The sequence below is a fragment of the Triturus cristatus genome, chromosome 1_1 (assembly GCF_964204655.1).
Source record: "Triturus cristatus chromosome 1_1, aTriCri1.1, whole genome shotgun sequence".
Lineage (NCBI taxonomy): Eukaryota > Metazoa > Chordata > Amphibia > Caudata > Salamandridae > Triturus > Triturus cristatus.
Genome location: NC_140579.1, coordinates 842,944,934 through 842,956,785, shown reverse-complemented (window position 1 = coordinate 842,956,785; position 11,852 = coordinate 842,944,934).

Genomic DNA, 11,852 nt, shown 5'->3' with positions numbered 1-11,852 from the left:
CTTCACCCCAGCACCTACCACCTCTCTTCACCCCAGCACCTACCACCTCTCTTCACCCCAGCACCTACCACCTCTCTTCAGTCGTTCACCCCAGCACCTACGACCTCTCTTCACCCCAGCACCTACCACCTCTCTTCACCCTAGCACCTCTCTTCACCCCAGCACCTACCACCTCTCTTCACCCCAGCACCTACTGCCTATCTTCACCCATTCACCCCAACACCTACCACCTCTCAACACCCCAGCAACTACCACCTCTCTTCACCCTAGCACCTACCGCCTCTCTTCACCCGTTCACCCCAGCACCTACCGCCTCTCTTCACCCGTTCACCCCAGCACCTACCACCTCTCTTCACCCCAGCACCTACCACCTCTCTTCACCCCAAGTACCTACCACCTCTCTTCACCCCAGCACCTACCACCTCTCTTCACCCCAGCACCTACAACCTCTCTTCACCCCAGCACCTACAACCTCTCTTCACCCAGCACCTACGGCCTCTCTTCAACCGTTCACCCCAGCACCTACCACCTCTCTTCACCCCAGCACCCTCCACCTCTCTTCACCCCAAGTACCTACCACCTCTCTTCACCCCAGCACCTACCACCTATCTTCAGCCCAGCACCTACCACCTCTCTTCACCCCAGCACCTACCACCTCTCTTCACCCTAGCACCTACAACCAATCTTCACCCCAGCACCTACAACCTCTCTTCATCCCAGCACTTACCACCTCTCTTCACTCGTTCACCCCAGCACCTACCACATCTCTTCACCCCAGCACCTACCACCTCTCTTCACCCCAGCACCTACCACCTCTCTTCACCCCAGCACCTACCGCCTCTCTTCACCCCAGCACCTACCACCTCTCTTCACCCTAGCACCTACCGCCTTTCTTCACCCGTTCACCCCAGCACCTACCACCTCCCTTCACCCCAACACCTACCACCTCCCTTCACCCCAGCACCTACCACCTTTCTTCACCCAGCACCTACCACCTGTTCACACCAGCACCTACCGCCTCTCTTCACCCGTTTACCCCAGCACCTACAACCTCTCTTCACCCCAGCACCTATGGCCTCTCTTCACCCCAGCACCTACGGCCTCTCTTCACTCATTCACCCCAGCACCTACCACATCTCTTCACCCCAGCACCTACCACCTCTCTTCACCCCAGCACCTACCACCTCTCTTCACCCCAAGTACCTACCACCTCTCTTACCCCAGCACCTACCACCTCTCTTCACCCCAGCACCTACAACCTCTCTTCACCCCAGCACCTACAACCTCTCTTCACCCAGCACCTACGGCCTCTCTTCAACCGTTCACCCCAGCACCTACCACCTCTCTTCACCCCAGCACCCTCCACCTCTCTTCACCCCAAGTACCTACCACCTCTCTTCACCCCAGCACCTACCACCTATCTTCAGCCCAGCACCTACCACCTCTCTTCACCCCAGCACCTACCACCTCTCTTCACCCTAGCACCTACAACCAATCTTCACCCCAGCACCTACAACCTCTCTTCATCCCAGCACTTACCACCTCTCTTCACTCGTTCACCCCAGCACCTACCACATCTCTTCACCCCAGCACCTACCACCTCTCTTCACCCCAGCACCTACCACCTCTCTTCACCCCAGCACCTACCACCTCTCTTCACCCCAGCACCTACCGCCTCTCTTCACCCCAGCACCTACCACCTCTCTTCACCCTAGCACCTACCGCCTTTCTTCACCCGTTCACCCCAGCACCTACCACCTCCCTTCACCCCAACACCTACCACCTCCCTTCACCCCAGCACCTACCACCTTTCTTCACCCAGCACCTACCACCTGTTCACACCAGCACCTACCGCCTCTCTTCACCCGTTTACCCCAGCACCTACCACCTCTCTTCACCCCAGCACCTACCACCTCTCTTCACCCCAAGTACCTACCACCTCTCTTCACCCCAGCACCTACCACCTCTCTTCACCCCAGCACCTACAACCTCTCTTCACCCCAGCACCTACAACCTCTCTTCACCCCAGCACCTACAACCTCTCTTCACCCCAGCACCTACGGCCTCTCTTCAACCCAGCACCTACGGCCTCTCTTCACCCCAGCACCTACGGCCTCTCTTCACCCCAGCACCTACGGCCTCTCTTCACTCATTCACCCCAGCACCTACCACATCTCTTCACCCCTTCACCTACCGCCTCTCTTCACGCGTTCACCCCAGCACCTACCACCTCTCTTCCCCCAGCACCTACCACCTCTCTTCACCCCAAGTACCTACCACCTCTCTACACCCCAGCACCTACCACCTCTATTCACCCCATCACCCCAGCACCTACCACCTCTCTTCACCCCAGCACCTACTGCCTCTCTTCACCCGTAAACCCTAGCACCTACCACCTCTCTTCACTCCTGCACCTACCGCCTCTCTTTACTCCAGCACCTACCACCTCTCTTCAACCCAGCACCTACCACCTCTCTTCCCCCCAACATCTACCACCCGTCATTACCCCAGCACCTACCGCCTCTTTTCACTCTTTCACCCCAGCACCTACCGCCTCTCTTCAGTCGTTCACCACAGCACCTACGACCTCTCTTCACCCCAGCACCTACCACCTCTCTTCACCCTAGCACCTTTCTTCACCCCAGCACCTACCACCTCTCTTCACCCCAAAACCTACTGCCTATCTTCACCCATTCACCCCAACACCTACCACCTCTCAACACCCCAGCACCTACGACCTCTCAACACCCCAGCGCCTACCATCTCTCTTCACCCCAAGTACCTACCACCTCTCTTCACCCCAAGTACGTACGACCTTTCTTCACTCCAGCACCCACCGCCTCTCATCACCCCAGCACATATCACCTCTCTTCACCCCAGCACTTACCGCCTCTCTTCACCCCAGCACCTACCGACTACCTTCACCCCAGCACCTACCGCCTCTCTGCACCTCAGCACCTATCACCTCTCCTCACCCTAGCACCTATCACCTACCACCTCTCTTCACCACAGAACCTACCACATATCTTCACCCCAGCACCTGCCACCTCTCTTCACCCCAGCACCTACCACCTCTCTTCACCCCAGAACCTACCACCTCTCTTCACCCCAGAACCTACCACCTCTCTTCTCCCCAGCACCTACCACCTCTCTTCACCCCCGTACCTACAACCTCTCTTCACCTCAGCACCTACCTCCTCTCTTCACTCGTTCACCCCAGAACCTACCACATCTCTTCACCCCAGCACCTACCACCTCTCTTCACCCTAGCACCACTCTTCACCCCAGCACCTACCACCTCTCTTCACCCCAGCACCTACTGCCTCTATTCACCCATTCACCCTAACACCTACCACCTCTCAACACCCCAGCACCTACCACCTCTCAACACCCCAGCACCTACCACCTCTCTTCACCCCAAGTACCTACCACCTCTCTTCACCCCAAATACCTACCACCTCTCTTCACCCCAGCACCTACCGACTCTCTTCACACCAGCACCTACCACCTCTCTTCACCCCAGCACCTACAACCTAACTTCACCCCAGCAACCACTGCCTCTCTTTACTCGTTCACCCCAGAACCCACTAAATCTCTTCACCCCAGCACCTACATCCTACCACCTCTCTTTACCGCAGAACCTACCACATATCTTCAACCCAGCACCTACCACCTCTCTTCACCCCAGCACCTACCACCTCTCTTCACACCAGCACCTACCACCTCTCTTCACCCCAGCACCTACAACCTCTCTTCACCCCAGCACCTACCGCCTCTCTTCACTCGTTCACCCCAGAACCTACTAAATCTCTTCACCCCAGCACCTACCACCTACCACCTCTCTTTACCGCAGAACCTACCACATATCTTCAACCCAGCACCTACCACCTACCTCTCTTCACGCCAGCACCTACCACCTCTCTTCACACCAGCACCTACCACCTCTCTTCACCCCAGCACCTACAACCTCTCTTCACCCCAGCACCTACCGCCTCTCTTCACCCGTTCACCCCAGCACCAACCACCTCTCTTCACCCCAGCCCCTACCACCTCTCTTCTCCCAAGTACCTACCACCTCTCTTCACCCCAGCACCTACCACCTCTCTTCACCCCAGCACCTACAACCTCTCTTCACCCCAGCACCTACGGCCTCTCTTCACCCCAGCACCTACGGCCTCTCTTCACTTGCTCACCTCAGCACCTACCACATCTCTTCACCCCAGCACCTACCACATCTCTTCACCCCAGCACCTACCACCTCTCTTCACCCCAGCACCTACCACCTCTCTTCACCCCAGCACCTACCACCTCTCTTCAGTCGTTCACCCCAGCACCTACGACCTCTCTTCACCCAGCACCTACCACCTCTCTTCACCCTAGCACCTCTCTTGACCCCAGCACCTACCACCTCTCTTCACCCCAGCACCTACTGCCTATCTTCACCCATTCACCCCAACACCTACCACCTCTCAACACCTCAGCCCCTACCACCTCTCAACACCCCAGCGCCTACCATCTCTCTTCTCCCCAAGTACCTACCACCTCTCTTCACCCCAAGTACGTACGACCTTTCTTCACCCCAGCACCTACCGCCTCTCTTCTCCCCAGCACCTACCGCCTACCTTCACCCCAGCACCTACCGCCTCTCTGCACCCCAGCACCTATCACCTCTCCTCACCCTAGCACCTATCACCTATCACCTACCACCTCTCTTCACCACAGAACCTACCACATCTCTTCACCCCAGCACCTACCACCTCTCTTCACCCCAGCACCTACCACCTCTCTTCAACCCAGAACCTACCACCTCTCTTCTCCCCAGCACCTACCACCTCTCTTCACCCCAGCACCTACAACCTCTCTTCACCTCAGCACCTACCTCCTCTCTTCACTCGTTCACCCCAGAACCTACCACATCTCTTCACCCCAGCACCTACCACCTCTCTTCACCCTAGCACCTACAACCAATCTTCACCCCAGCACCTACAACCTCTCTTCATCCCAGCACTTACCACCTCTCTTCACTAGTTCACCCCAGCACCTACCACATCTCTTCACCCCAGCACCTACCACCTCTCTTCACCCCAGCACCTACCACCTCTCTTCACCCCAGCACCTACCACCTCTCTTCACCCCAGCACCTACCGCCTCTCTTCACCCCAGCACCTACCACCTCTCTTCACCCTAGCACCTACCGCCTTTCTTCACCCGTTCACCCCAGCACCTACCACCTCCCTTCACCCCAACACCTACCACCTCCCTTCACCCCAGCACCTACCACCTTTCTTCACCCAGCACCTACCACCTGTTCACACCAGCACATACCGCGTCTCTTCACCCGTTTACCCCAGCACCTACCACCTCTCTTCACCCCAGCACCTACCACCTCTCTTCACCCCAAGTACCTACCACCTCTCTTCACCCCAGCACCTACCACCTCTCTTCACCACAGCACCTACAACCTCTCTTCACCCCAGCACCTACAACCTCTCTTCACCCCAGCACCTACAACCTCTCTTCACCCCAGCACCTACGGCCTCTCTTCAACCCAGCACCTACGGCCTCTCTTCACCCCAGCACCTACGGCCTCTCTTCACCCCAGCACCTACGGCCTCTCTTCACTCATTCACCCCAGCACCTACCACATCTCTTCACCCCTTCACCTACCGCCTCTCTTCACGCGTTCACCCCAGCACCTACCACCTCTCTTCCCCCAGCACCTACCACCTCTCTTCACCCCAAGTACCTACCACCTCTCTACACCCCAGCACCTACCACCTCTATTCACCCCAGCACCTACCACCTCTCTTCACCCCAGCACCTACCACCTCTCTTCACCCCAGCACCTACTGCCTCTCTTCACCCGTAAACCCTAGCACCTACCACCTCTCTTCACTCCTGCACCTACCGCCTCTCTTTACTCCAGCACCTACCACCTCTCTTCAACCCAGCACCTACCACCTCTCTTCCCCCCAGCATCTACCACCCGTCATTACCCCAGCACCTACCGCCTCTTTTCACTCTTTCACCCCAGCACCTACCGCCTCTCTTCAGTCGTTCACCACAGCACCTACGACCTCTCTTCACCCCAGCACCTACCACCTCTCTTCACCCTAGCACCTTTCTTCACCCCAGCACCTACCACCTCTCTTCACCCCAAAACCTACTGCCTATCTTCACCCATTCACCCCAACACCTACCACCTCTCAACACCCCAGCACCTACGACCTCTCAACACCCCAGCGCCTACCATCTCTCTTCACCCCAAGTACCTACCACCTCTCTTCACCCCAAGTACGTACGACCTTTCTTCACTCCAGCACCCACCGCCTCTCATCACCCCAGCACATATCACCTCTCTTCACCCCAGCACTTACCGCCTCTCTTCACCCCAGCACCTACCGACTACCTTCACCCCAGCACCTACCGCCTCTCTGCACCCCAGCACCTATCACCTCTCCTCACCCTAGCACCTATCACCTACCACCTCTCTTCACCACAGAACCTACCACATATCTTCACCCCAGCACCTACCACCTCTCTTCACCCCAGCACCTACCACCTCTCTTCACCCCAGAACCTACCACCTCTCTTCACCCCAGAACCTACCACCTCTCTTCTCCCCAGCACCTACCACCTCTCTTCACCCCTGTACCTACAACCTCTCTTCACCTCAGCACCTACCTCCTCTCTTCACTCGTTCACCCCAGCACCTACCACCTCTCTTCACCCCAGCACCTACCACCTCTCTTCACCCTAGCACCTCTCTTCAACTCAGAACCTACCACCTCTCTTCACCCCAGCACCTACCACCTCTCTTCACCCCAGCACCTACCACCTCTCTTCACCCCAGCACCTACCGCCTCTCTTCACCCCAGCACCTACCACCTCTCTTCACCCTAGCACCTACCGCCTCTCTTCACCCGTTCACCCCGTCACCTACCACCTCCCTTCACCCCAGCACCTACCACCTCCCTTCACCCCAGCACCTACCACCTTTCTTCACCCAGCACATACCACCTCTTCACACCAGCTCCTACCGCCTCTCTTCACCCGTTCACCCCAGCACCTACCACCTCTCTTCACCCCAGCACCTACCACCTTTCTTCACCCCAAGTACCTACCACCTCTCTTCACCCCAGCACCTAACACCTCTATTCACCCTAGCACCTACAACCAATCTTCACCCCAGCAACAAAAACCTCTCTTCATCCCAGCACTTACCGCCTCTCTTCACTCGTTCACCCCAGCACCTACCACATCTCTTCACCCCAGCACCTACCACCTCTCTTCACCCCAGCACCTACCACCTCTCTTCACCCAGCACCTACCGCCTCTCTTCATCCCAGCACCTACCGCCTCTCTTCACCCGTTCACCCTAGCACCTACCACCTCTCTTCACCCCAGCACCTACGACCTCTCTTCACCCCAGCACCTACTGCCTCTCTTCAACCGTTCACCCCAGCACCTACCACCTCTCTTCACCCCAGCACCTACCACCTCTCTTCACCCCAGCACCCTCCACCTCTCTTCACCCCAAGTACCTACCACCTCTCTTCACCCCAGCACCTACCACCTATCTTCAGCCCAGCACCTACCACCTCGTTTCACCCCAGCCTCTCACCTCTCTCTTCACCCTAGCACCCTAGCACCTACAACCAACCGTTTCACCCCAGCCTCTCACCTCTCTCTTCACCCTAGCACCTACAACCAATCTTCACCCCAGCACCTACAACCTCTCTTCATCCCAGCACTTACCGCCTCTCTTCACTCGTTCACCCCAGCACCTACCACATCTTTTCACCCCAGCACCTACCACCTCTCTTCACCCCAGCACCTACCACCTCTCTTCACCCCAGCACCTACCGCCTCTCTTCACCCCAGCACCTACCACCTCTCTTCACCCTAGCACCTACCGCCTTCCTTCACCCGTTCACCCCAGCACCTACCACCTCCCTTCACCCCAGCACCTACCACCTCCCTTCACCCCAGCACCTACCACCTTTCTTCACCCAGCACCTACCACCTCTTCACACCAGCACCTACCGCCTCTCTTCACCCGTTCACCCCAGCACCTACCACCTCTCTTCACCCCAGCACCTACCACCTCTCTTCACCCCAAGTACCTACCAGCTCTCTTCACCCCAGCACCTACCACCTCTCTTCACCCCAGCACCTAACACCTCTCTTCACCCTAGCATCTACAACCAATCTTCACCCCAGCACCTACCGCCTCTCTTCACCCGTTCACCCCAGCACCTACCACCTCCCTTCACCCCAGCACCTACCACCTCCCTTCACCCCAGCACCTACCGCCTCTCTTCACCCCAGCACCTACCACCTCTCTTCACCCTAGCACCTACCGCCTCTCTTCACCCGTTCACCCCAGCACCTACCACCTCCCTTCACCCCAGCACCTACCACCTCCCTTCACCCCAGCACCTACCACCTTTCTTCACCCAGCACCTACCACCTCTTCACACCAGCACCTACCGCCTCTCTTCACCCGTTCACCCCAGCACCTACCACCTCTCTTCACCCCAGCACCTACCACCTCTCTTCACCCCAAGTACCTACCACCTCTCTTCACCCCAGCACCTACCACCTCTCTTCACCCCAGCACCTAACACCTCTCTTCACCCTAGCAGCTACAACCAATCTTCACCCCAGAACCTACAACCTCTCTTCATCCCAGCACTTTCCGCCTCTCTTCACTCGTTCACCCCAGCACCTACCACATCTCTTCACCCCAGCACCTACCACCTCTCTTCACCCCAGCACCTACCACCTCTCTTCACCCCAGCACCTACCACCTCTCTTCACCCTAGCACCTACCGCCTTTCTTCACCCGTTCACCCCAGCACCTACCACCTCCCTTCACCCCAGCACCTACCACCTCCCTTCACCCCAGCACCTACCACCTTTCTTCACCCAGCACCTACCACCTTTTCACACCAGCACCTACCGCCTCTCTTCACCCGTTCACTCCAGCACCTACCACCTCTCTTCACCCCAGCACCTACCACCTCTCTTCACCCCAGCACCTACAACCTCTCTTCACCCCAGCACCTATGGCCTCTCTTCACCCCAGCACCTACGGCCTCTCTTCACTCATTCACCCCAGCACCTACCACATCTCTTCACCCCAGCACCTACCACCTCTCTTCACCCCAGCACCTACCACCTCTCTTCACCCCAGCACCTACCACCTCTCTTCAGTCGTTCACCCCAGCACCTACGACCTCTCTTCACCCCAGCACCTACCACCTCTCTTCACCCTAGCACCTCTCTTCACCCCAGCACCTACCACCTCTCTTCACCCCAGCACCTACTGCCTATCTTCACCCATTCACCCCAACACCTACCACCTCTCTTCACCCCAGCACCTACCACCTCTCTTCACCCCAGCACCTAACACCTCTCTTCACCCTAGCAGCTACAACCAATCTTCACCCCAGAACCTACAACCTCTCTTCATCCCAGCACTTTCCGCCTCTCTTCACTCGTTCACCCCAGCACCTACCACATCTCTTCACCCCAGCACCTACCACCTCTCTTCACCCCAGCACCTACCACCTCTCTTCACCCCAGCACCTACCACCTCTCTTCACCCTAGCACCTACCGCCTTTCTTCACCCGTTCACCCCAGCACCTACCACCTCCCTTCACCCCAGCACCTACCACCTCCCTTCACCCCAGCACCTACCACCTTTCTTCACCCAGCACCTACCACCTCTTCACACCAGCACCTACCGCCTCTCTTCACCCGTTCACTCCAGCACCTACCACCTCTCTTCACCCCAGCACCTACCACCTCTCTTCACCCCAGCACCTACAACCTCTCTTCACCCCAGCACCTATGGCCTCTCTTCACCCCAGCACCTACGGCCTCTCTTCACTCATTCACCCCAGCACCTACCACATCTCTTCACCCCAGCACCTACCACCTCTCTTCACCCCAGCACCTACCACCTCTCTTCACCCCAGCACCTACCACCTCTCTTCAGTCGTTCACCCCAGCACCTACGACCTCTCTTCACCCCAGCACCTACCACCTCTCTTCACCCTAGCACCTCTCTTCACCCCAGCACCTACCACCTCTCTTCACCCCAGCACCTACTGCCTATCTTCACCCATTCACCCCAACACCTACCACCTCTCAACACCCCAGCAACTACCACCTCTCTTCACCCTAGCACCTACCGCCTCTCTTCACCCGTTCACCCCAGCACCTACCGCCTCTCTTCACCCGTTCACCCCAGCACCTACCACCTCTCTTCACCCCAGCACCTACCACCTCTCTTCACCCCAAGTACCTATTACCTCTCTTCACCCCAGCACCTACCACCTCTCTTCACCCCAGCACCTACAACCTCTCTTCACCCCAGCACCTACAACCTCTCTTCACCCAGCACCTACGGCCTCTCTTCAACCGTTCACCCCAGCACCTACCACCTCTCTTCACCCCAGCACCCTCCACCTCTCTTCACCCCAAGTACCTACCACCTCTCTTCACCCCAGCACCTACCACCTATCTTCAGCCCAGCACCTACCACCTCTCTTCACCCCAGCACCTACCACCTCTCTTCACCCTAGCACCTACAACCAATCTTCACCCCAGCACCTACAACCTCTCTTCATCCCAGCACTTACCACCTCTCTTCACTCGTTCACCCCAGCAGCTACCACATCTCTTCACCCCAGCACCTACCACCTCTCTTCACCCCAGCACCTACCACCTCTCTTCACCCCAGCACCTACCACCTCTCTTCACCCCAGCACCTACCGCCTCTCTTCACCCCAGCACCTACCACCTCTCTTCACCCTAGCACCTACCGCCTTTCTTCACCCGTTCACCCCAGCACCTACCACCTCCCTTCACCCCAACACCTACCACCTCCCTTCACCCCAGCACCTACCACCTTTCTTCACCCAGCACCTACCACCTGTTCACACCAGCACCTACCGCCTCTCTTCACCCGTTTACCCCAGCACCTACAACCTCTCTTCACCCCAGCACCTACCACCTCTCTTCACCCCAAGTACCTACCACCTCTCTTCACCCCAGCACCTACCACCTCTCTTCACCCCAGCACCTACAACCTCTCTTCACCCCAGCACCTACAACCTCTCTTCACCCCAGCACCTACAACCTCTCTTCACCCCAGCACCTACGGTCTCTCTTCAACCCAGCACCTACGGCCTCTCTTCACCCCAGCACCTACGGCCTCTCTTCACCCCAGCACCTACGGCCTCTCTTCACTCATTCACCCCAGCACCTACCACATCTCTTCACCCCTTCACCTACCGCCTCTCTTCACGCGTTCACCCCAGCACCTACCACCTCTCTTCCCCCAGCACCTACCACCTCTCTTCACCCCAAGTACCTACCACCTCTCTACACCCCAGCACCTACCACCTCTATTCACCCCATCACCCCAGCACCTACCACCTCTCTTCACCCCAGCACCTACTGCCTCTCTTCACCCGTAAACCCTAGCACCTACCACCTCTCTTCACTCCTGCACCTACCGCCTCTCTTTACTCCAGCACCTACCACCTCTCTTCAACCCAGCACCTACCACCTCTCTTCCCCCCAGCATCTACCACCCGTCATTACCCCAGCACCTACCGCCTCTTTTCACTCTTTCACCCCAGCACCTACCGCCTCTCTTCAGTCGTTCACCACAGCACCTACGACCTCTCTTCACCCCAGCACCTACCACCTCTCTTCACCCTAGCACCTTTCTTCACCCCAGCACCTACCACCTCTCTTCACCCCAAAACCTACTGCCTATCTTCACCCATTCACCCCAACACCTACCACCTCTCAACACCCCAGCACCTACGAC